At 38.1% G+C, this 26,796-nt stretch overlaps 1 long non-coding RNA gene across 1 annotated transcript; it reads left to right on the top strand.

The window, feature by feature from the left end:
* The first annotated feature begins 757 nt into the window (after window positions 1-757).
* LOC138989204 (uncharacterized) lies at window positions 758-26,064 on the top strand. Its single transcript, XR_011465457.1, has 4 exons — window positions 758-1,074; window positions 16,310-16,555; window positions 24,160-24,284; window positions 25,797-26,064. It is a non-coding gene; the product is annotated as an uncharacterized lncRNA (long non-coding RNA).
* Window positions 26,065-26,796: the final 732 nt, after the last annotated feature.

Raw genomic sequence — 26,796 nt, 5'->3', positions numbered from 1 at the left:
TTTATGTGTATTTAATTAGGATAGAAAGTGCTCATTACTTAATCTTAAAATAATGATAGATGTTACTTTTATAAGTTTTCAGATTAATTTTAATAGAAGGCAAAAATAAATAACCAACTAGATTGCTTGGGGAAAAAAAGGAGTGAAGGTGGGGGACAGAATGTCATAATATAAGACAGCTTTATATATTAGCTAAAAAACTGCAAGCTCTGCCGTGGTTGAAGTAGCTTAGGGGGCAAATATACAAGAGAAATCCTTTACTTTTAGCTTCACAGGTGAATAAATATGGCAAAAACAAACTAGGTATATAAAGGATTGGCTTATTAAACTTTAGAATGAAGAAATACAGAAGAAAAGAAGAACACTGAATGTGAACTTGGGGAACATTTGATTGCATTTGCTTTCATCTGACCTGTAATCCCAACATATAACCTAGAAATGAGGCTCACTTTATAAACTTAGTCTTCAGAATCACAGGAAAAGCCTCAATTTAACTATTAGTTCATTAATCTTACTTCATCTCAGCTCTGCTGTTCACTTTATTTTAAATTGTTTGTGTTCTATTTGTGTCATGGAAAAATCGCATTCTGTCCTCCTTACTTTCTCTAAATGGTCTGTGCTCATTTCTTTAACCAAAGGTTGAAAGTCACTCCATAGGTTTGGCTTACCAACTGATTATTTAGAAATGGTGCAATCCAGCTCGTTTCAAATGACAGAAGGCATTCCAGTGCAATTAAAAACTTTCCTCCGTTTAACTCTGACTCATGAGTAGCTGAGTCTCCAGTATCAGGCTTCACACACATTTGACATTGTCAAACATTTCCCTCAGAAGCCTGCCCATGTCAATCCAGCCTTCAATTAAGAAAGGCAGCGGATGCTCTTTCTTCTTAAAGATTCCTTTCTCTGAAGAGCCAGCTTCTTTCCACTATCACTGTCCTCTTCATGAGGACTGGCAATATCCGGTAGTATGTGCCCCTGTGGAGTCCATAATTCAGATTTTTGTTCACCGCTCTGGAGTCTGTCCCACATGATCTTCACTCTGTGGTCCTGGTTACTACTCAAAGGGAATTTATGGTTTGTGCTTTTTTGTTTTCTTATAAAAGCCTAAATAGTTTCTTATAAAAGATAAATTGTTTGCTGCCTAGTTCTTAGACACAAATTTTTCTCTAAAATTAATATAAATGGATATTTCTATTTGCTAATTTTCAAGAAGCTCACAATATAATCATTTTGTGTTTTACATTTTGATGCTTTGCTTTATCAATGATATAATCTGTTATACCTGTTTATCACAAATGAATACCAACTAAAGGACTAACTTTGGAAGCCTGCCTATAAGTAAGCAAATAACATATTCATTCCATTATGTTTTCTGTGTGTGTGTGTGTGTGTGTGTGTGTCCCTCTTTTTCTCTCTCACATACACACTCTTTACTCTGCCCTCAGCACTAGGCCAGGTTTTAGTGATATCAGGATAAGTAGTACAAGATTTTGTTTTCAAGGAACTCACAGTCTACTAGAAGAGTAAAAAAAGTTATACCAAAAATTATAACGCAGCCTGGTTAGTCCTAAGTACAGAAACACTGTGCACTGAATGACAGGAAAGGAGTTTTAATGCAACAGGAAAGGTTTTAAGAGAAAGAAATACTAGAATTGGGTCTTAAAGTGTAAGAAATTACTTAAATGACCGATTGAGGACACACTTGCCAAATAAAGGAACTAACTATCAAAGAATTATAAAGGTTTAAGCATCAGATCAGATCAGATCAGTCGCTCAGTCATGTCGGACCCTTTGTGACCCCATGAACTTGCAGCACGCCATGGCCTCCCTGTCCATCACCAACTCCTGGAGTTCACCGAGACTCACGTCCATCCAGTAAGTGATGCCATCCAGCCATCTCATCCTCTGTCGTCCCCTTCTCCTCCTGCCCCCAATCCCTCCCAGCATCAGAGTCTTTTCCAATGAGTCAACTCTTCGCATGAGGTGGCCAAAGTACTGGAATTGCAGCTTTAGCATCATTCCTTCCAAAGAAATCCCAGGGCTGATCTCCTTCAGAATGGACTGGTTGGATCTCCTTGCAGTCCAAGGGACTCTCAAGAGTCTTCTCAACACCACACTTCAAAAGCATCAATTCTTGGCGCTCAGCCTTCTTCACAGTCCAACTCTCACACCCATACATGACCACAGGAAAAACCATAGCCTTGACTAGATGAACCTTTGCTGGCAAAGTAATGTCTCTGCTTTTGAATATGCTATCTAGGTTGGTCATAACTTTCCTTCCAAGGAGTAAGCGTCTTTTAATTTCATGGCTGCAGTCAGCATCTGCAGTGATTCTGGAGCCCAGAAAAATAAAGTCTGACACTGTTTCTACTGTTTCCCCATCTATTTCCCATGAAGTGATGGGACTGGCTGCCATGATCTTCGTTTTCTGAATGTTGAGCTTTAAGCCAACTTTTTGAACTTTAAATAGTTCAGTGAGGTTTTGTCACAGGGTACTTGGAAGAGAGCTCCATAAGAAACAAGAGAATAAAAAAGAATCCGATACTTAAGTGCCTTATAAGTCAAACTAAGATTTTTGGACTTAACTCTAATTTAGGATGACACTGAAGTATTTCAAGCAAAAACAGGAAATAATCAAATTTATCTTCTGGAAATACTGGATTCAACAACAGTGATGACTACAGTTTCCTTAAGACAATTTCAAGACAGCCTTAGAAGTAGAAGCCAGATTAAAGAATATGAGGCAAATGAGAAATCATAAAAATGGAAGAGAGAACTTGGAATATACTTCAAGGAAGCTTATGTGAAAAGCTAAGGAGTGAGACGGATTAGGAATTAGGCTACTGTCCATAGGGTGGCAAAGAGTTGGACATAACTGAAGCGACTTAGCACATACCAGGTACAGCAAATTTTTTAAGATTAAGAAAACCTTGACCATGTTTTCCTTTATAGGAAGGAATATAGGAATGAGGGAGAGATTAATGATCTAGGAGAGAGGAAAGGGAAGGAATTTAGAGAAAGCGTCAGGCAAATGGAAGGGTAAAGATAGAGCTCATGTGGAGAGTATTTCTGAAGAAAAATAAAATTCTTAGTAAAAAGAACTAAGATGGGACAAATGTGGACAATTTTGACTTGTGAAAGGGGAAAAGGAAAGGAATTCATGCCTGATGACATTAGTTTCTGTGAGTCAGTGTCATCTGCTGAGAAATAAAGGGTTAGAGGTTAGAATGACATCTTGAAGAAAGTTCTGAAAGTTTCACAAAGCTGCAGAAGTAAAGAGAGAAGCAGCTTCTTAAGCAAGTGCAGAGTTCCACTGAGAGGCCACCGAGGCTTAGAGACTATGAGCTTGCAGTAACAAACCCACTTACATTACTTAGCATAATCAAAGGGGCAAAAACTAAAGAACTCCAAATACACCTACCTCCCCCAACATACAAATAAAAACATATCCCTTTCAGGTTAACAGGTTGCTGCTGCTGCTGCTAAGTCGCTTCAATCGTGTCCGACTCTGTGCGACCCCATAGATAACAGCCCACCAGGCTCCCCAGTCCCTGGGATTCTCCAGGCAAGAATGCTGGAGTGGGTTGCCATTTCCTTCTCCAATGCATGAAAGTGAAAAGTGAAAGTAAAGTCACTCAGTTAAGTCCGACTCTTTGCGACCCCATGGACTACAGCCTACCAGGCTTCTCCATCCATGGGATTTTCCAGGCAAGAGTGATGGAGTGGGTTGCCATTGCCTTCTCCAGGTTAACAGGTTAGTGGGCAGTTATTCACCATGAGGCCATTTACAGATTCAGGGTGATGGCAGCTCTATTATCTTTATGTGGCTCCTCTCCAGTTGGCTGGAGAAGGGAATGGCAACCCACTCCAGCATTCTTGCCTGGAGAATTCCATGGACAGAGGAGGAGCCTGGTGGGTTACAGTCTATGGGGTCACAAAGAGACACGACTGAGTGACTAACACACTGCCAGTTGACAAAGACAGGAAAGGTTTACAAGGCTATATGGGTCAAGCCTGGAAGTGGCATAGAGCACCGCTGCTTCTACTCCACGGTGAGAATGTAATTCTTGGTCATACCTGTCCGTAAGGGGAGCGAACTGCGGCTGGCCTCAACTAGGCCTCCAGTCCTCCAGTCCAGTCCTAGGACTGAATCTCTGCCACAGGCCTATTTTTGAGTCCTCCACAGACATGTTAATAGACTGAGCACCGGAGCAAAGAAGTAGGTAACTGGCCTGAAATCTCTGGGCAAGTGTAGCCTTCAGGAAAAATTTTGGCTAAACTTAAACCAAGGCGAGGATAAACAAAGAGCAATAGAGAGATGACAGTTTGGGAGAAAATATATGATTGAAAAGGCCTTTATTTTAAGTAGTGTGTACGGATTACCGTACATATTTATAAATCAATCTTTTTGCATTCAGGATGTGGATTACCCTTAACAGCTAAACACAGGAAGAGTTGTGATACACTATGAATATGCATGTGAATGAATTACAAAGACATACCTACCAAGATTTAAATCATTTCAAATGACTCGATATTGGGACATTTGACTTCCATTTTTATAAGCAGTTTTTTTGTTTTCTTTTAGCATTTGTTTATCCAAATCTCTTCTCTTTCTCTCTACTTGACAAAGGGGGAGTACTACCATCCAAATGTGCCCCTGCAGAGTATTTCATCAATTCAAATTAAAGATGTATTTTACAGTTGTCACTGATATATGACTTTGAGAATATGAACTGCTATATAAATGTTAAATGTTCCCATCCTCATGAAAATCACATTTCACCTCAGAGCCATGTCTGGTTTTGCTATTCATTATTCATTTGAAGTCAGAGTTTTCCATTTCCAATATTATAATTAATTTGAATATTATTAAATGTTGTCACAAATAGCAGATTGTCAGCTTTCCTTGACCTCCTAACGTGTATGTATTCGTTCTCATTTTAAATAGTTTATTTTTATCCTTAATCTCCTTCAAAACAAAACAGAACCATTTGCTCTGGGTCTCTAAAAATTCCATTTAACAAAATAGATCCATTCCTCCTTCTTCACTCTGTACCCTTTCATTTAACAGGAGTTATTTTCTGTCTTACACGCCCCCAACAGTGTCAGCCTGACTACCTGAAAGCCAACGCATGTAGGATTTGCATTAGGAAAAAAGTACGTGTTTTGTCAACTTTACATCCCACACAGAAATCGTGGGCTCTAAGTTTAGAACAGAATTTCAAACCAATATAAGTGGTATTTCATGCTGGGGACAAATTGGAGTTGTGAAAGACACTGGGGATATAAATTCATACTATCTTGGCACAGTCAGTAAGCTGAATACATGATTGGATATGAAGAATAATGTAGAGAGCATCCTGGTCCCAAAATGTATCACCCAGTAGGAAAGCCTGTTATATACAAATCAAAGGTTCAGTCCTATCATTTAAAATTGAATTTGAAACTTTTCTATTAAAAGGCAAATAACATTTGGAATACAAAATTAAGTTAGCAATTGGAAGGCAATACTCATCAGAGTCAGAAAAGCCACATTTTTCGACAACTGTGCCATTTTGTACACTTTGCTTATTTATTAGAGCATCTTTTTCTACAAGCCTGCATACAGTCCTGTAACCTTCTCCCATGCAGCGTTCCATGCAGCCACTACAGTTTATCCTAGTTGGCTCTGACTATAAACTTAGACGTCTTCCCAGGTGGCACAGTGGTAAGAATCCACCTGCCAATGCAGGTTCAATTCGTGGGTTGGGAAGAGCCCCTGGAGTAGGAAATGGCAATCCACTCTGTATTCTTGCCTGGGAAATCCCATGGACAGAGGAGCCTGGTGGGCTATAGTCCATGGGGCCCCAAAAGAGTCGGATACAACAGAGCACAAGTGAGAAGTATGAACTTAACAGCCATGCCATGCATCTGGGAAGGGATTCAGAAGGATGGGTTCTCAGGGTTGAGACCCCACTGGAAAGACTAATAGGGGCATTTCTAATGCCAAACTTCAAGAACCTCTAAATTTAGGGGCTGCTGTACATAAGTGCTCAGAATTATAATCTGCAGAGACAATCAATTCTGACAATTCACTATCTCATTGGAACTATAAAAATCAGCAGTTACTTCAGCTGGTTCGAATTAGAAGGATATATAATTTTGTTTTTGCTTTGGAAATGTCGTGGACTACAGACACATTTGATTTAGTCACTGATTGCATTTACATTCCACTAGATTAATCTGGTAGCATCATACTTTTTATTTTTAACAGAAAGCTTAAAAGCAAAGGAATGGAAAAGAAAAATGTTATTAGAAGAAAAAAATTATTACACCCTCATTCACTGGTGGGGCACTTATTTCAACGTGTGATTAGTTTAGTGGTGTCTAGGACATGTAAGTTTATAGTTTTAAGGATCTTAGAAACAGATGAAGCTAATTTGGTCATTTTACAGAGGAAAGGACCGAGTGTTGGAAAGTCTGACTTTGTAGCCTGGTGGGCTATAATTCATGGGGTTGCAAAGGGTCGGACACGACTGGGAGGCTAAGCACAGCACGGCTCCTGAATCCTAAAAAGAGGTAAATGGCTTTAAATATCTTTGAATCCAGGGATGTGACACTATCACCGGTACTTTATTTTTCAGTTCTGTTCTTTGCTATATATTTACTTAATTATCTCTCACTTTGTAAAGACATGTTCTGTGTGATCAAGTGGGCATTTTCCATGTGGGCATGGCTATATAAACAGCCCCTGCTTCACTCAGGTCAATTAAGATTACAACTCTAGAAGAAAGAGACAGCTGCCTTTTCCCAATATGTATATATAAATATTACTGGGAAGAACTCATTGATCTGGCCTAATCACATCCTCAGTTAATCTCTGTGACCAGGAGAGTGGGACACTTTGATTGCTGCAAGCCAATCTTTTGTGGCTGGGGAGTGGCTCAGTACAGTAATTGAGAGCCTCATCAGAAATCTCCAGGACAAGGGAGAGGGGAGGGCAGAGAGGAACAGGTGCCCAGAGAGGATGATGCTATTGTCAGAAGACAGTGAGGAATATTAAGCTGACCAGGACAGATGTCTCCTTGATTGTGAATATCACTACACACACACACACACACACACACACAGAGTCATACATACTTCTTCCCAGATATGTATACCAATACAAGTACCCCATGTACAACTAAAAATACACCCACCTCTTCCTCTAAACAAAAATCATGTCACTTGATTCATCTCCGAGTGATGAGAAATACTCTTGACCTGGTCGACATGTGTTATTTTAGTAATTATGAATCTAAAGTTAAAAATAAATGTAAATGATCTATACTCAAAATACAATGATGAGAAGAGATAACCTCCTTAAGATGAAAAAAGAAGTAACAAATAGTTTGTCCCTGGTCCAGAATGTCTTGCATAGTCTGGAAGGGAACAAGGACTAATTCATTGTTTCCATTTTTTTTTGAAAAATCACACAGCAAAGGTGCCATCATAACATCTTAAAACTGCAGTCTCTCCTTAGCAAAATCCCCACCCTCTTCTCGGTATTCTCTTTACCTTTGTGCTTTCCTGAGGACTGGTTTTCCTTTGAAGACACATTTTCTCCCTTAGTCTGTCAAGTAGGGGTCATATTTTCTCTTGGCCCTCAAGGCCTGGAGGAGTTCTAGTTGTCACTCTTACTTCTCATTAATTTTTTCTAGAAAGGCTTCTCCTCCTTTTCTCCAAAATGCTTACTTTTACTGTCTCTCTTCTTGTCAACATCATCATTTTATGTCCCAATAAGTTTCCTCGAAAAACACAGCTACCTATAAAGCCCCCACTGCTTAATCTATTTGCACATATTGCCCACCCTCATAAATCCACCCACTAGGAGATGCAGGCCTGAAGAGGCCTAGGAACTGCAGGCTGTTGGGAAATGACTGTGTGTATTAATAGCGATAGTATTTAAATGTGTATTAGATAGCAAGAACCATGCTTCACAGATTACCTCGTGTAATTCTAGCTGTCTTCTCCACTTTTCTCTAAGGTTCATTAGAGCAAGGACTCTGTCTCTCCTACTCACATAGCCATACTGTATCTCTAACACCTAGCACAGTATCAGGGCATTGATGAGTCATAATGAAAATAATATAAATAGTGAGATAGAACTGAAAATGAACTTGGGCTAAAAATATAAAATGACATCTCTTTCCCAATATTTACTTGAACCTTTTAAGACCGGATTATTTTGAATGGTTTTGTGTTTGTCGAAAGGCTTTCCTAATTGAATTAGAATATTACTGTTAAACAAACATGCCTCGTGAAATTGGATTCAGTTTCAGTGCCTTTTTTTTTTTCCTTATTTGGTACAATGGGTTTTTATATGAAAAGCAATTCCACTTCTAGAAATGTCAAATGGGGTAATTTGTACCAATTCTCTCACCAAGACAACAAGAAAAGCTGGCCAAAATATTTTTAAAAGTTTATATTTTAGAACTAATAAAACAATGCAGATTGGTATGATCCGTTGAGGACAGAGGCTCAGCTGATGAGCATCTCTTTCCTTGAGATTATTTGTTATTTCGGAGGGGGCAACCGAAGGTTAGGCTGAGCTCCACTTTTGACAGTCTTCACACACTAGGAGAACAGAGATTTGGAGCACGAGCTCTCACAAAAGAAAACAGACCTGATGAACACCCCTCACGGAAAGGCGCTACCTGTGAATCCAAAACAGCAAAGACTGAATCCAGGATAGGCTTCCAAAGGGACTACAGCTCAGTCTCATATTATATTGAATCTAAAAATTATATTAAGGTAATTCTGAAAGCCTATTTCCCCAAGACATTTGGCCAAAGTCATAATGGTAATAATAATAATAATAAATCCTCTGTGGAGGAAAGTAATATCCTAGGGCGGAGATTATTTCTACCAATTGTTTGCAAAGACGGTTTAAAGACACAGTTAAAAACACCCAGGCAAAAAGACAAAAGACAACATGAACCAGCAAAAGCAGAAACAACAGGCATTTGTAAAGGACTCTGAAATCCTCTGATATTAGAAATATCAGATAGTGACTTTAAGATAATTGTTTCTTACTATATTCCTGGTCACAAAAGACAAGATGGAGAATTCCGAGGGAGAACAAATAACTAAGAAAATGGAAATCGTAGAACTGAAAAAATACAATAACTGAAATTAAAGACTCACTTAGCAGGTTTTAGAGCAGATTAAGCAAAGACTGAAGTGGGAGAAAACAGAAATGATGGTGTACAAGACAAAGATGATCGAAAGAATGTCTATTACATGTATAATTAGAATTCTCAAAAGATTATGAGAGACTAATTGATAACTTCTCAGATTTGAAGAAGAAAGTCATCAAGACATAAAGTCAAGAAGCTTGAAGAACCTCAGGCAGAATGAATGCAAATAAACCACTCTCTTTACTGGCTGAGTAACAGAACCCACTGCATAGCACAGGGATCTCTGCTCAATATTATGTAACAACCCAAAAGGGGAAAGAAGTTGAAAAAGAATTGATATATGTATAACTCTATCCCTTTGCTGTACACCTGAAACTACCACATTGTTAGTCAATGATAGTTCAACATAAAATAAAAAGTTATTTCCTGAAAAAATAAATAAACCACTCTCAGGCACATCAGGAAAGCCAGAGATAAAAAGGGGAAGAAGTTTTAAATAGAGCAAAAGAAAACTAGGAATTTCACCTTAAAAAATGCATCAGCTGAGACTAACAGGTGATTTTTACACAGAAAAAGTTCATGATAACCGTGATATCAAACCAGGCATGAACACTACAGGAAAGAGAAATTAAAAGTTAGCCAATTTCTTTATAAATACAGATGTGAAAATTCTAAATAAAAATTAGTAAACCATCCCAGCAATATATAAAAGGATAATACATCCATCCATATCCAATTTAGATTGGTTCCAGGAATATAAATTTGACTTAACATTAAAAAATCATTAATATAATTTATAACCAAACAAAAGAGAAAAAGTATATGACCATATAAATATAGAAAAATATTTTACATAATACAATATTTTTTGGTATATGTGTACGTGTTTACAATATTAAAAATCTTGTTTTTAACTTTTTTAAACTTTTAATTTTATATTGGAATATAACCAATTAACAATGTTGTAATAGTTTCAGATGGACAGCAAAGGGACTCAGTCATACATATACATGTATCCCTTCTCCCCCAAACTCCCCTATCATCCAGGTTGCCACATAACATTGAGCAAAGTTTCCTGTGCTATACAGTAGGATCTTGTTGATTTTCCATTTTAAATACAGCAGTTGGTACATGTCAATCCCAAACTCCCTAACTATCCCTTCCCTCCTCAAGAATCATAAAGGAATCTTCTCTAATTGAATAAATGGCCATTACACAAAACCTAGAGCACCCAATTTATCTAATTGTGAAATGTTGAAAGTTTTCCTTGTAAAGTGGGAATAAAACACAAATATTTCTATTTAATATTGTATTGGAGCTTATAATAAATAATAAGGAACAAAAAGTAAACTTAAAAGATTTGAAAGGAGAAATACAACTGTTATTAATCATCGCTGACATGATGGTGCACATAGAAAACACAAATAACCTCTAGATAAACTATTAGAAATAAGTTAATTAGGTGAAAATTCATAAAATAACTTTTGGAAACCAGTGTTATTACTAATTCTAATCTGAAGCACATATCCAATATAAAGGCAAGCACATATATCATATGTGCCACAAGGGATTTCTATAAAAGTGGTCTTAGCAGTATTGTTAGTAATAGCCAAATACTGAAAACAAACCGAATACTCATGAACCATAGAACGGAAAAACTGTGGTATATTTATACAATGCATTACAATTCAGTAAGGAAACTGAACAAATTACAACCGAGCGCAACATCATAGATAAATTTCACAGGCTTATGTTGAGTAAAACAAGCCAGACAGAAAATAGTATTCTATTTGTATAATTTTTTAAAAAAATAAGCAAGTATAAATTGTAACACTTAAGAATGCATGTTTAGACAGACATCTGTCAAATAAATCAAGGCAGCAATTACCATGTAGAAGGAGTCAGTCTTTTAGAAAGAGAAAAGGGTAACTATGGACAGTGGAGGGGTGGGGTATGAGATGCGGGCAATGTTCTATTTTTTGATCTGCATGATCACTGCATGAGTATTTATTTGCTTTGTGTTGAATCACATGCATGTCTTAAAAATATTTTTCTACATGTACTATAGGTTTCATAATTGCAATATTTAAAACAAAATAAAGGAGGATTTTTCAAGTTAAACCAGGGGCAACAAGAAGGATAGCAATGGTCTTGTGCTGTTGCTGGAATATAAACTGATATAGCCACTATGGAGAACTGTTTGGAAATTTCTTTAAAAACTAGGAATAAAACTACCATATGACCCAGGAATACCACTACTGGGCATATACCCTGAGAAAAGCATACTTGAAAAAGACACGTGTACCCCAATGTTCATTGCAGCACTATTTACAGTAGCCAGTACACGGAAGCAACCTAGATGTCTAGGGACAGATGAATGAACAAAGAAGATGTGGTACATGTATACAGTGGAATATTACTCTGTCATAAAAAGGAAGGAATCTGAGTCAGTTGAACTGAAGTGGATGAACCTAGAGCTTACTATACAGAGTAAAGTTAAGTCAGAAAGAGAAAAACATACATAGTATATTAACGCATTTATATGGAATGTAAAAAAATGGTACTGATGAACCTATTTGCAGGGCAGGAGTGGAGCTGCAGATGTAGAGAATGAATTGGTGGGCAAGGAGTCGGGGGAGGAGAGGAATTCAGACAGTAGCATTGAAATATATCTACTACTATGTGTAACATAGATAACCAGTGGGAATTTGCTGCATGACGCAGGGAGCCCAGCCTGGGGCTCTGTGACAACTTAGCAGGGCGTGATGGAGTGGGAGGTAGGAAGGAGGTTCAAGAGGGAGAGGATATGTGTATACCTATGGCTGATTCATGTTGATGTATGGCAGAAGCCAACACAACAAGGCAAAACAATTCCTCCAATTAAAAATAAATTTCAAAAAAGGAAAGGTAGCAATGGCAATGATTTAAGGACAGGGCAGGAATAAGAGGAGATGAGCAAGGCACTCACTTTGGGTGCAAACTTTAAAAGACACTAACCATAAATAAATACTCTTTTAATGTATGGCTATTGTTCAGTCACTCAGTCCTTGCCTACTCTTTTGTGACCCTATGGACTGTAGTCCACCAGGCTCCTCTGTCAGTGGCCTTTCCTAGGCAAGAACACTGGGGTGGGTTTCCATGTCCTTCTGCAGGGGATCTTCCTGACCCAGGATCAAGCCCACATCTCCTGCATTGCAGGCAGATTCCCTACCACTTAGCCACAAGGGAAATCCCTTTAATGTATTAAAAACTTAATGCAAAAATTCAAGATGAACGAAAATATCAAAAGGATCGATAACAAAGAACAAATATGAAGACAGGATCAATACAGACCAGGCACTGTTTTGAGCTTTTACTTATATTAACTGATTTAATCCATACAGAACTCTATGAGATAGACTCTATAATTATCCCTTTTTTACTAAGAAGGAACCTCTGGCACAGAGGAAAGTATTTATTTTCCCAAGGTCATCCAACCAGTCCATGGCAAAGCCTGAGTTCAAACCCAGTTCAGACAGAGAAGCCAAACTCAGAGACAGAACTACACCCCACCTGCCCTTTTGCAATAGTAGTGAAGCAGTCAGATCATGACAGCCATCTATCTTCCCTGGGTGATACTGGTTCTGACTCCTTCTACTGAGCATATGCCCTCCACATCCTATGTTTGTGAATACTGTGTTCAGAGGACAGATGTAATTAAAAGGAAGAAGATCAGGGAAATCAATATAATTGGGACCCTATAAAATTTTCATGAAACCTCTCTTTTCTTAAGTGTGATTCCTGTGGTGTGGGGCGTGTCAATCAGCCAATAAACTCTCCTAGAATTCTCCCTATCAAATGATTCTGTCTGACAAATGTAATTCATGCTGCTCTAGGACTCCTGTGAGGGTTAGAGTAAACATAGTATCTGCTAAACATAGTTGAATTAAAAAAAGACAGATTTATATTAACTAATTTGAAAATTATACCATAGCACATTGCTACACTTTTAAAGCAACTTAGAACTATATAACTTTTCGTGTATTTTTTTGTGTGTAAGGATGAGGGCTAGAGTGGGGTGTATATGGTCTCAGGTGTTATTTACCTTCTGCAGTGCTAACTCATTATTAACCAAATGTCATCATTTAGACAGTTGTCTTCTGTTGAAGTAAGTTCAGTTTGAGCCAGACAAAAAGAATTCACAGTATCAGTTTGGGAAAAATGCACAAAACAGCTTAAATTTCAAAGGTAGCTCAAAAATTAATGAGTCCTGGTTCCCTCAAGGTGCAACAGTATGCTTTGAGGAAAGAAAAAAAGAAAGAAAGAACAGAAAAAAATTAGGGAACTAAATAATTCCAATGAATATTAATGAAAGATGGGTACATTTCAAGCAGAGCTTCGTATGTAGAAAGGAAATAGAATTTGTAAGAGAGTAAGTTTCAATAAACAGTTATTTATAGATATGGGCAAAATGAGTTCTGCTGAATTTCAATCCTTCTTAAGCTGTGACAATGTCCATTTTTTCAAACACATCAAACTTTTTGAGAAATAAAGTTTGCTATAGGCTGCCAATATATCTCCCTAGAACATAAAAAATTCCATTAAACAACTACTTTTAAAATATCTTTTCTAAATAGTCAGTTTGATGGTTTCACAGAACTATAACCCTGAGCCTACATTCAGAATTTTTAAAATTGCCATCAAGTCTTTAGCCATTCTGCTTTCTGTTTTAATCTAACTGTGGCATAAATAATCACTGTAAAAAAAAAATGAGAGTTCAACTGCAGAAATACTCTCTACATGACAATGATGAGAGTAGAGTTGAAAAGGTGGCACTGAAAAGTGGAGATGAAACACTCAGTACTCCATATAGAGGTGGTGATGGAGTGAAGGCAAGACCCAGGCTATCAATCACAGTAGGAAAAAATCAGAAATAAATGCTTTAAAGTGCCACTGTGAGGAAGTCACAGTTTTCTATTCTAAACTTAAATTAGAAACCTGAGAAGCAAATTTCTCTCAGGCTCATTTTGAAATATTTTAGAATGAAAATTAATAGACAAAATGTCAGGTCCAAGACTTTAGAAAAATCTTTGTGATACTCAGTTGGGCCCCAAAGCCTTTCAATTCATCTCCTCCTCATTATTTTTTTTTGTAACAAAAGGAGTTATTTTTGACTGTAAGTGTTTCCATGCAACCATCTTTGACTGTTAAAGCTAGAGATGGATCTGTCAGAGCTGTCAATATCTTTCTGTGTTTGGGATTTCAGCCTTTCATCCATCTGAACATATAAACGTAGAGCTTTTGTGCTTTGCAGTTTTGTTTTTTCATGAGCATGAATGCAAAAGGAACTGAGCTAAGAATGGCAGCTACAACTCTTCTGACGAAAAAAAGATAATGCAAAGAGGGCCAATTTTTAAAAGAGGGAAAATGTTTGGGGCGTAAGAGGTTTTGTGACTCTAGCAATATGTTTCTCTTTTCCAAATTGTTACTCATTACTGTCAATCACCTTCCTATCCTAGAATGCTAGATCCTGTCACTTGCTTTTCCAAATGCAAATGAAAAAAAAATATGTCGTTTCAATCCAGTCTTCAAGTTCATTTTAATTAGGTCTGGGTTTGTGGTTTCTTTTCCCCCTGCCCCCCCAGCATTGAGATCTAAGTACATACAAGCAAAAGAGAGTACTCACCTAGCTGTGGTTCACAAAATGAAAGCTCAGATCTTTCAAGGAGATAATTTGTGCTGAATGCTGGGAGACAGCACTGAACTGTGGACCACTCTTTCTAGAAAACGGGTGATGGTCACTGGGGCATACAAATATGAGCCACCATGATGATCCAACCATCCTCTGGATTGATGTTAAATTTTTCCATTCTGTCTCCATAGATTCTCCTTCCCTCAACAAACAGTAGTTGAGTCCTATTCAGGTGCTGAATAGGCCTGGGGATAAAATGGTGAACAAGTTACAGTTTCAGCTATAAAGAGATGAAGGCCTCTGAAGAGGCATTAGACTAACACTGGTGAAACTGTGCAGTTCTCTGGGCCATTACCCCACATTCACTCCTAAAGGGCTCTGTCCATGGGATTCTCTAGGCAAGAATACTGAAGTGGGTGGCCATTTCCTCCTCCAGGGGATGTTACCAACCCAGGGATGGAACCCACAATCTCTTATGTCTCCTGTACTGGCAGGTGGGTTCTTTACCACTAGAGCCATCCGGGAAGTCAGGAGCCTATTGCGGCTGCTAAGTCACTTCAGTCGTGTCCGACTCTGTGTGACCCCACAGACAGCAGCCCACCAGGCTCCCCTGTTCCTGGGATTCTTCAGGCAAGAACACTGGAGTGGGTTACCATTTCCTTCTCCAGTGCATGAAAGTGAAAAGTGAAAGGGAAGTCGCTCAGTTATGTCCGACCCTCAGCAACCCCATGGACTACAGCCTTCCATGCTCCTCCAACCATGGGATTTGCCAGGCAAGTGTACTGGAGTGGGGTGCCAATGCCTTCTCCAGGAGCCTATTAACACATAACAAAAAAAAGAACCCGCTTTTGAGAAACAATCAGAAAGTCCAATAAGTTCAGTCTTTGAGCTGTTTCATTTTGAAGCCTGGGAAAGACTTAGAGCTTTACCCACACATTGACTATACGGGAGAGATTAGTGTGGGAGAACATGGGAGTCCCCTTACCCCGCAGGAGCTAATGAACTAGATCAAACTAGATTACTGTCCAGCCCAAACTCGATGGTTTGTCACCACAACCGGAATAAGGCTTCCCTGCCTATATGGTTCTGCATGACGTGGCCTGAACACCTCTCTGCCCTCCTCTTCCCTCTGACTAATGCTGCTGTCATGAGAGCCTCACTTCAACCTTCAAATATGTCTACGTTGTCCCCACATCAAGATACTAGTGTGTTATTTTTGGCTTGGAATTTTCCTCTAGATCATTGCATGGCTGCCCTCTCCTCACCATTCAGGTCTCAATTCACAATTCTCTGAACTAAAATAACACCCTCTCTTCTCCTCCTTAGAATCCAGTTAATCTGCCATATTTTCTTGTTTGACTTTCCTTGTTTGCTTTCAGCATTCAGCTGTACCTGAAATCATGTGTATGTCTGTGTGTTTATTGAGTGTCTCATAATCCTGTAGTCATTCCATATTCTTCACTTCTCTTTCTAGGGCTTCAAGTATTGCCTGTCCTCTAAGTGGTCCTTCCAAAAAATTGTGCTGATTGATGCACTGACTCCTTTATGAAAGAATGAGCAGAAGAGTTTCTACGGGTACCAGTGTTTGGCAGAAACAAGAAATGTATTCTAATGTCATTATAACATCACTGCAAGCAGACTGAAGAAACTCATCATATATGAGTTATATGCAGTTCAAAATGATATGTGCTAAGAAGGGAATAAATTCAGATTTTGAGAGGTGAGAAATACCCAGGGAATAATGACATCTCAGCTCAAATTTCAAAGATAAGTAAGATATGGCCAGATTCTGGAAGAATAAGAGATGAAGAGGGGAGGCCAATTCCTAACCTCCACCCCTACTCTCCACCCCCACCCTCCCAACTGCATATCAGATCAGATCAGTCACTCAGTCGTGTCCGACTCTTTGCCACCCCATGAATCGCAGCACGCCAGGCCTCCCTGTCCATCACCAACTCCTGGAGTTCACCGAGACTCACGTCCATCGAGTCAGTGATGCCATCCAGTCATCTCATCCTCTGTCGTCCCCTTCTCCTCCTGCCCCCAATCCTCCCAGCATCACAGTCTTTTCCAATGAGTCAACTCTTCACATGAGGTGGCCAAAGTACTGGAGTTTCAGCTTTAGCATCAGTCCTTCCAAAGAAATCCCAGGGCTGAATTCCTTCAGAATGGACTGGTTGGATCTCCTTGCAGTCCAAGGGACTCTCAAGAGTCTTCTCCAACACCACAGTTCAAAAGCATCAATTCTTCGGTGCTCAGCCTTCTTCACAGTCCAACTCTCACATCCATACATGACCACTGGAAAAACCATAGCCTTGACTAGACAAACCTTTGTTGGCAAAGTAATGTCTCTGCTTTTGAATATGCTATCTAGGTTGGTCATAACTTTACTTCCAAGGAGTAAGTGTATTTTAATTTCATGGCTGCAGTCAGCATCTGCAGTGATTCTGGAGCCCAGAAAAATAAAGTCTGACACTGTTTCCACTGTTTCCCCATCTATTTCCCATGAAGTGATGGGACCGGATGCCATGATCTTCGTTTTCTGAATGTTGAGCTTTAAGGCAAATTTTTCACTCTCCACTTTCACTTTCATCAAGAGGCTTTTGAGTTCCTCTTCACTTTCTGCCATAAGGGTGGTGTCATCTGCATATCTGAGGTTATTGATATTTCTCCCGGCAATCTTGATTCCAGCTTGTGTTTCTTCCAGTCCAGCGTTTCTCATGATGTACTCTGCATATAAGTTAAATAAGCAGGGTGACAATATACAGCCTTGACGTACTCCTTTTCCTATTTGGAACCAGTCTGTTGTTCCATGTCCAGTTCTAACTGTTGCTTCCTGAACTGCATACAGATTTCTCAAGAGGCAGGTCAGGTGGTCTGGTATTCCCATCTCTTTCAGAATTTTCCACAGTTTATTGTGATCCACACAGTCAAAGGCTTTGGCATAGTCAATAAAGCAGAAAGAGATGTTTTTCTGGAACTCTCTTGCTTTTCTATGATCCAGCGGATGTTGGCAATTTGATCTCTGGTTCCTCTGCCTTTTCTAAAACCAGCTTGAACATCAGGAAGTTCACGGTTCACATATTGCTGAAGCCTGGCTTGGAGAATTTTGAGCATTACTTTACTAGCGTGTGAGATGAGTGCAATTGTGTGGTAGTTTGAGCATTCTTTGGCATTGCCTTTCTTTGGGATTGGAATGAAAACTGACCTTTTCCAGTCCTGTGGCCACTGCTGAGTTTTCCAAATTTGCTGGCATATTGAGTGCAGCACTTTCACAGCATCATCTTTTAGGATCTGGAATAGCTCAACTGGAATTCCATCACCTCCACTAGCTTTGATGCTTTCTAAGGCCCACTTGACTTCACATTCCAGGATGTCTGGCTCTAGGTCAGTGATCACACCATCATAATTATCTGGGTGGTGAAGATCTTTTTTGTATAGTTCTTCTGTGTATTCTTGCCATCTCTTCTTAGTATCTTCTGCTTCTGTTAGGTCCATACCATTTCTGTCCTTTATCGAGCTCATCTTTGCATGAAATGTTCCTTTGGTATCTCTGATTTTCTTGAAGAGATCCCTAGTCTTTTCCATTCTGTTGTTTTCCTCTATTTCTTTGCATTGATCGCTGAAGAAGGCTTTCTTATCTCTTCTTGCTATTCTTTGGAACTCTGCATTCAAATGTTTATATCTTTCCAACTGCATATATAAAGCCCAAATAGGTTTGACATTTACCAAGAAAAAAAAAGAAAAACAGTGAAATGTAGAGTAATGGCATCATACTGGCATGACAAATAAATGGAAAGGTTGATACTGAAAGCAGGGAATCATGTTAGAGAGCTGTTGAAGAAACCCAAGGGAGAGATAATAGCATTCTTCAACTGGGGTAGATTCACAGGGTGTGGGTAGAACTGGATAAACCAAGAGATTTAAAGGTGTTATATTAATAAAATCAATAGGACTTGGTTGATTTGGTGTGGGAATAAACAAAGGAATATATATATATATATATATATATATATATATTTTTTTTTTTTTTTTAACCCAATTTACCTTAGTAAGCAGAATTGGATGCATCCTGGCTCTAATGACTGACATAGAGGACCTTGAAGGAGAGATGAGTTTCAGTAGACAAGATAGTGTTCTTGTTGAGCTTAATTTGTCAGAGAAATAGTCAAGTAGAGATATCTAGGAAGCTACTGGATGTACATTTCTGGGGAAATGCATTTGTGAGTTAGCCTTGAAATGATAATTAAAGTCAGGGAGCTAATGAGATCATAGAGCAATAGTTTACAAAGGGATAAAGGAATGCAAACAAATGTGGAACCCTATAAAACATGGACATGTAACATTTTTTTTTTAAAGGTAAAAGAGCTGGCTATGATGTTTACTTAGAGCAACCAGAAAGATTGGTAGAAAACAAACTGTGTGAATTATAAAAGCCAGTGAAGGAGAACATTTCAATAACTATTCAACAATGTCAAATGATAGGGAAAATCTTAAGTTGGATTAGGTTTCCAAAGTGTTCATGGGATTTAGTGAATTTGCTGGTTACAGTCACAAGAAAGTTTCAATGGAGTGTTGAAAATGAACGTGGGTTCCAGAAAACAGCTCCAGAACCCTGACTAGGAAATGGGAGCAAAATATGCCCATGAGTAGAGAAAATACTTTAAAGAAATTTGGCCATTGTTGTGAGCCAAATGAAAAACTGGAGTAGAAAGAGAGATGGTGAAATATTGTGTCTATGATGGAAAGTAACTTAGAATATTTAAATGATGATGGAAGAAAGCCAGTGAGGAGAGTGATTTTGAAGATATAGGAAAAAGATAATTAATGGGGCAAGATTACTGAGGAGGTGGAAGGAATGGCTATGAAAGACTGAAATAGATTAAATTGTAAGAAGGGACATTTCTTTCTTATGAGATGATTATAAAAGGAAAGAATATGTGTACACCAAGTAAATTATACATGTGTGGAATAGCAGAGACAAATAACTAGAAGAACACAGGGAAAATGACAGATGGTATTGATGATATAAATTTTTCAAGGCACCAGCCTATGTAAGTCTGTGATTTCCCTTCAGTGGGGCTCATCTGTCTGAATACAGAAATAAAAAGACGGCAGTTAAATTGGACAAGATTTGGGGGGTTTTGGGTATTCAGATGAAAAGGCAAGATAGCAAGCTAATTAAAACTGGTTAGAGACTGTGATCATATGATGAACTGAAAGTAAAGTAAGGAATAAAATAAATGTTAATGTAAAGTATAAGGCAGTTAACAGGCTGGCAAAATTCCAAAAAACTGAATATTCTGATTTATCTTACTTTTCATTCTGTTTTTAATTCCTTCCAATAAAGTTTCATCCTTACCACTCCATAAAATAATTTTCCCTGTGAAAGCACTCATGATTTGCATCTTGCCAAGTATCAATGAATAATTCTCAGTCCTCACTTCCCTTGATTTCTCAGCAGCATTTGACACATTGATCATTCTCTCTTTCTCAAAATTCTCTTTTTACTTGTATTCCAGAACTGCACACATCTTTAGATCTGCTCCTACCTTATCAGTTACTCCTCAGTACCAATTTCCTATCTATCACCTTTATTTGAATGAGAATTTCTGGAAGCATCCAGAGCTGAATCATTAAGCTTATTTTTTCTTACTCCTTAAGTGATGTCATCAAATCTTAAGGCTTTAGATACTACCTATTTTCTGATGGCTCCAAAATTTACATCTGTAGCACCAATTTATTTTGTTCTCACTCTCCCAACACTTGAACCTACTGAGATATTCAAAATGCATCTCAGACTTAAGCTATGTAAAAGAAATTCTCAATCCTAACCTCAAAACCCATTCTTCCTTCAGCTTTCTGATTTAATAAATGACACATCAATTAATAAGCTGCTCATGCTAAAAACTTAGCATGTTATCTTTGAATTCCTCTTTTTCTCAGGTATAATATCCAAATGATCATCATATAAAATTGGTCCTTCCAACAACATGTACTAAGAAATATGTGGTACCCATCCAAGATGTCAGGTGTTATTTGATGAGCTCATTTTTGTATGGCTAAACTGTTCTCAAAATTTTGTATGGCTTTGTTACTTAGATGTCCATAACCCAGGGTTAACCATAGGAATTTGCCTTATATTGGGGAATGGTACCCTTGAAATATAAAACGTGACATTTTTCAATTCTGGTTTAGTTGCTTCCTGAGGTTGGACCTTGGTAACCTTAAGAGAAAATAAATACTGATGCCCAGAGACATTTAAGATTTGGTTGATGGGCCATTCATGTTAGGTTCCCAAGTTATAGTTACAGTTTTAAAAGTATTGGACAAGAACAACTGTCCACAATTTAAGTTAGATACATTTTAAAATATTAGAATATGATTGTGCCTACAGAAGAAAAACATCTGAATCAAAAGCATTGGGGTTTGGGAAGTCCTCAGCAATTGCATGGAACTCAGCTTTAGTCCTCCATTGCTCTTGCCTGGAAAATCCCATGGACGGATGAGCCTGGTGGGCTGCACTCCATGGGGTTGCTAAGGGTCAGACATGACTGAGCGACTTCCCTTTCACTTTTCACTTTCATGCATTGGAGAAGGAAATGGCAACCCACTCCAGCGTTCTTGCCTGGAGAATCCCAGGGACGGGGGAGCCTGGTGGGCTGCCGTCTATGGGGTCGCACAGAGTCGGACACGACTGAAGCGACTTAGCAGCAGCAGCTTTAGTCCAGGCAATGTAAGAAACAAGTTGGTGATTCTGGTTAGGGCTGGCTTGGTTAGGACAGGAGGGTCTAGCATAGCTTCAGAATCATCTGGATAGGAGTAACAAGAAAGGGAAGTTTGGCAAGAAAAGGTTAGAGGGAGGAGGGGCTGAGAGGACCAAGGCAGGTGCAGCACTGGCAGGAGTAGAAAGGAGCAGCAGGGGAGCACTGGGAGAACATGTAGAAGTTTCTTTCAGTTCAGTCAATCACTGAGACAATTCAGAATCAGCCTTAGATAATTTGGAATCAATATCCTAGAGGGAAGCAATTTTGGAATTGCTAGTTGTTTAGAGGGCTCGAAATGCCAATTTAAACAAGCTTCCCATTCAGGCCACTTTATCTTACACCTTTTTCTAATCATCTGTATTGATAAACTAATTAAGAATTTCAAGGAGCCTAAATTTGGCCAATTGTAAATCATTCTGACTAACCATAATCCAGTGAGACTGATACTCATAGGAGACAGGCCTACAGTTTTTATACATAAAACAATTAGGAGTTCCAGAAGAAGGCCGCTCCATAGCCTTATCCTTAGAGAGTGAACTTCCCTTTTTCTAAGAGCAATTAAATACCAGACCAAAATGGGAAACAAAGTTCCTAAAACAGAAGCCAGTACAGAGGATTCCCAAATAAAGCAGAATCTCTACCAAGATAAAGGGTTCATTCCACGTCCTGGGATCACCAAGGAAATGATAGAGAACAATGGATTATGGCAGATACCTTACTGGAATCCTTGGAAGTGCCAGAGGTTGGGGGTCAGTGGTGAGCAAGCAGAGACTACATAGGTTGCCTTGTATCCCACTTCTGACACCATGTATTGTCAACTAAAAAAAATATATAGAAAACTGCTAATAAGAATAAAGGATTTATTTGGGTTCTTAAGAATTGCAATTTGGAAGGGACCATTTAAGAAGCAACTCAAATTTCCTCTGAAGGGAGTAGAAAATGTCAGAGGTTTATAAGGACAACAGAGAAAAACATTCCAAAAAAACTACACAGGAGGTTACATTTAAGGTTACCAACTTACAATTGGTGCTGGCAGGCATACTGTCACTTATCAGTAGCAGACTGGCCGCTAAGCTGTGATTCCTAGAGAGTAAAGAAAATGAGCTCCAGATTAGCCTGAAGATGACCAGGTCAAAAGTTTATTTTGGACCCATTCATGGACATGTGCAAATTCTATCTCCGTAACGGTGCTCTAGCTTCAGTTTTGCTCCCTTTGACATAAATGCCTCCATTTTGTTGTTTACAGTTCACAACAGGCATAAATTTGTTTTCAAAGTATTAAAGACACCACAAATAGCTAGCTAACATAATAGATAAGATGGGGAATTATTTTAGAAGAGAAAAGGGGCACTTGAAGTCATAAGAATCGTACTGAAACTATTTGAATCTGTCCATTAATGTTAATAAGTAATTTGAGTGAATAAAACTTCCTCTTCTTATCTATTAACTTTTTACAAAGTTACCACCTCAGAACATCTGTTTGCATAATGGGTCTTTCCAGTGTTCTTGAACTAAAATGTCAATTGGCAGGAAATATTTAACATTTTTAAATGCCTTGAAACTAGGGATTTGTTAATTATGTCTCCATTTTTCTGTGTTTTTACTATTTTCTTCTTTGAGCAGTTCATTTTCCTGAAGGCCATCTAATGAATGGTCAGGCACTGAATACATGCTTAGTATTAGAGTGATACAAAATCTATAATTCTGACAGTAAATTCCTAACATTTTTACGCCAGTGCTATTGAAAGTCAGCTTTCTGAACTCTGAGTGTGGTTAGAATGTGATCTGACTTTTACATATGCTGGTGTCTCTCCAATCAATAGCTGAAGTCACAGAACACAAGTGCCAGTTGTCCAGGTTTCAGTTAGTTGTCCATGATGCTCAAGAAAGAATAGGAAACAGACTGCTCACAATAAGGTTCCCAAAATTATATGGAGATGTGGCTCCTGAAAGAAGGGAGATAGCTACTGGATAGTAAGGTTTAGACATAGTACAATGAAGTGTATTAGAATTACTTTTCAAATAAACTTAGGTCTAAAAAACATCTATTTTAATCAGTTTTCTCTTATGTCACAAAACCTTTCATTACATTCAAAAGTAGCATCAACGTAAGAGCTTCTAAATCTATCCTCTCTCAAAAAATTGGGTGAGAATACACTCATTATCTGCTTTACATATGTTAAAATGTACTAAAAAACAAAACCCATATACCTATGACTTTGCTTAAGAAGACCTAGCCAACAGAAAATCCCTCTAAGATATCTTAATTGTTTGGTTGCTAAGTAATGTCCAACTCTTTTGTGACACCCTAGACTGTAGCCTACCAGGCTCCTCTTTCCATGGGATTTCCTGGAATGGATTGTCATTTCCTTCTCCAAAGGTATCTTTAAGCATATTATTCAGTGAAAGTCGCTCAGTCGTGTCCGACTCTTTGCGACCCTATGGCGTATACAGTTCATGGAAATTCTTCAGGCCAGAATACTGGAGTAGGTAGCCTTTCCCTTCTCCAGGGGATCTTCCCAACCCAGGGATCAAACCCAGGTCTCCCACATTGCAGGTGGATTCTTTACCAGCTGAGCCACAAGTCATGACTGACTCTTTTGTGACCCCCTGGACTGTAGCCTACCAGACTCCTATTTCCACGGGATTTCCTGGAGTGGATTGCCATTTCCTTCTCCAAAGGTATCTTTAAGCATATTATTTAACTTTTTGTTAAATTTTTAAAACGGAATGTAGAATTCTCAAGATTGCTGGCAAGAAGGAATTATATCAAATTCTTTTTATATTTCTTTAAATATTTCTTCTCCAAAATATAGTTATTTCAATCTGGGATGATTTAGATGAAAGTAGTGAGAACCCCACAACAGCTTGAAAGAGCAGTTTTTATTTGAAAGATTTTAAGCCTCTTTCTGAGAATCTAGAGTAGAAAGTAGAGCTCTGTTTAAGGTGAGCGGAGAGGGCAAGTTGGGAGGTGTTGAGAAGCGCATTTGCTTCCTGAAAGCCTTTAATCTCCAGTTCTATCTGCACATTCACCTTTTGATTCTTCCTCTACCAGCAGATTGGTGGTATCTGGTATTCTAAGTACAGTAGCCTCAAAGTGTCCAATGTGTTCTTAGATTTTAAATTCTTATGTATACTGAGTTCCACTCTCAAATTCTCGGGCCTTGAAACTGACCTGCACTGCATGGGTAACACTGCCCTGGGGACACACTCATGTGCAAAATTAGTTCTTCACAAAACTGGTGGACCTTCCAGGATATTTCTATCTCTGCAGAATATCTGTGCACGTAGAAAATTTTTATGACATTTGCTATGCAATGATGACTAATAGGCAAAAGCAGATGTAATAAATGTATCATGTATGCTTGAATGTGTGTACATATAAAATATGTATATATATAATTTATTATTGAGAAGAACAAAACCAGCTCGTGTACAATTCCTCTATACCTTACATGCAAACAAAAGCACCAAAAATTAATACACACCTTAAAATTTCATAATTGAAAAAAACTAGTTTTCTAATTTTTACTCTAAAATTGTACTTGCAAAGATTTTAGAGTTAAGAAGCAAGGACGGTTAAAATGCTTCTCTAGACTCACACTGCCAGACTTTGAATTCTGACTCTACCATTAATTTGGTTTCTAAACTTTCAATAAATTACTTAATCTCTCTTCCCAATCTCCTCATGCACTAAATGAGGGTAATGATAATCATAGGATTGTACTAAAGATTAAAAAAGTGACTGTATGAAATACTTAAGACTCTCCCATCTGGCACACAGAAATTTAGTACATTTTAATGATTCAAATGTTGTTGTATACTTTTGTTGGGGGAGTGTGTCATTTCCTCGGTTCTTTCTCCCCACAGCAAAGACTTGAAATGGTGGACCAGCAGGTTACAGCTCAGTTTTATTAAGCAAAGGATCCTCGAGGTGTGAAGGCAGGCTGACCCCAAAAAAGAAGAGGACTCAATCTTGGCTCCTCTTTTTCTATGTTTTGTCTCCTCTCCCGGAGCCTGCCCTATGTAAACTGGGCTAGTCAGGAGGGCTCTTTGTTTCACCCGAGGTTCTCACTCCAGTCCTCAGATTTTGTTTTGTTCCATTTTCACAGGCTTTTTCCTTTCTTTGCCTTTTAGCCACTGCCATTTTGGACACCATTCTCCTATTCTATTAACCTAATACTTTCTTTTCAGATGCCTGAGATTTCAACTTTTTTAACACGGACTAGTAGAATATCCATTGTTTGTGGCTATAAAGTTGATTTCGTGGAAACTGTTTAATAAAACAAATTCTGTAATTATCGTCAGTCTCAAAATAAATATTAACTGTAAAGTAAGTACATTTATAGAAATTTACAGCACAAATATAAATTTTTAGTTAAAAGCTTGACTAATAACTTCTGACTCTCAAACTCATATTAATTTTGAATAATTTGAGAAATAGTATGTAATTAGGAAGCAAAGTAGGTCGCTGATAATCTCAATTGTCAGAAAGAATTATTGTTACATTTTCCATTTAGTTCTTCATGTATATATATTTATAATTTAGTTGAGACCATTTAGACATATAATGTTATCTCTTGTATTTTCATTTAATATTAACAATGATTTAATAAAATATTTATATAATTAATTTATAATCATATATTCCATAGATTTGTAAATAGAACAATTCATGAATTGTTTAATATCTAGGTACTTTCTAGGCTGTTTGAGCGTATATGGAAGTAATGAAGGTAGTTATTTAGTCAATATCTAATCCAGGGAGCCTACAAGAGTACTTTATGCAACCAGATTCAGTTTACTGACATTCTCAGAGGTTCCCAAGGGCTTCTATACAAACTATCTCTCACCCTTCCTACTGCTTTCTGACTTTCTAAGACTTTACTATACATATTTTATAAACAGAGCACTGATTATCACCTCCAATGAATTCCTGCACAAAAATTAATTTTACACACACTCAGTAATCCCAGGATATTCCTGTGTGAGAGGAGCGTTGATCAGAAAAGTAGAAATCTTTACATTCAAGACTTTACCGACATGTTTTGTGTATGTTGCATTCGTTTCCTATTATTACTATAAAAAATTACTATAAACTTGGAGGCTTAAAACAACAAAAAATATTTTTCTACAGTTATGGGGAATAGAATTCCAAAATCAGTTCTCAGAGGTTAAAGAAGACAATAGGTCT

This window comes from Bos mutus, chromosome 9 (genome assembly GCF_027580195.1).
Source record: "Bos mutus isolate GX-2022 chromosome 9, NWIPB_WYAK_1.1, whole genome shotgun sequence".
NCBI lineage: Eukaryota > Metazoa > Chordata > Mammalia > Artiodactyla > Bovidae > Bos > Bos mutus.
The sequence above is the reverse complement of the archived record's forward strand: the minus strand, read 5'-3'. Positions and strand labels throughout refer to the sequence as shown.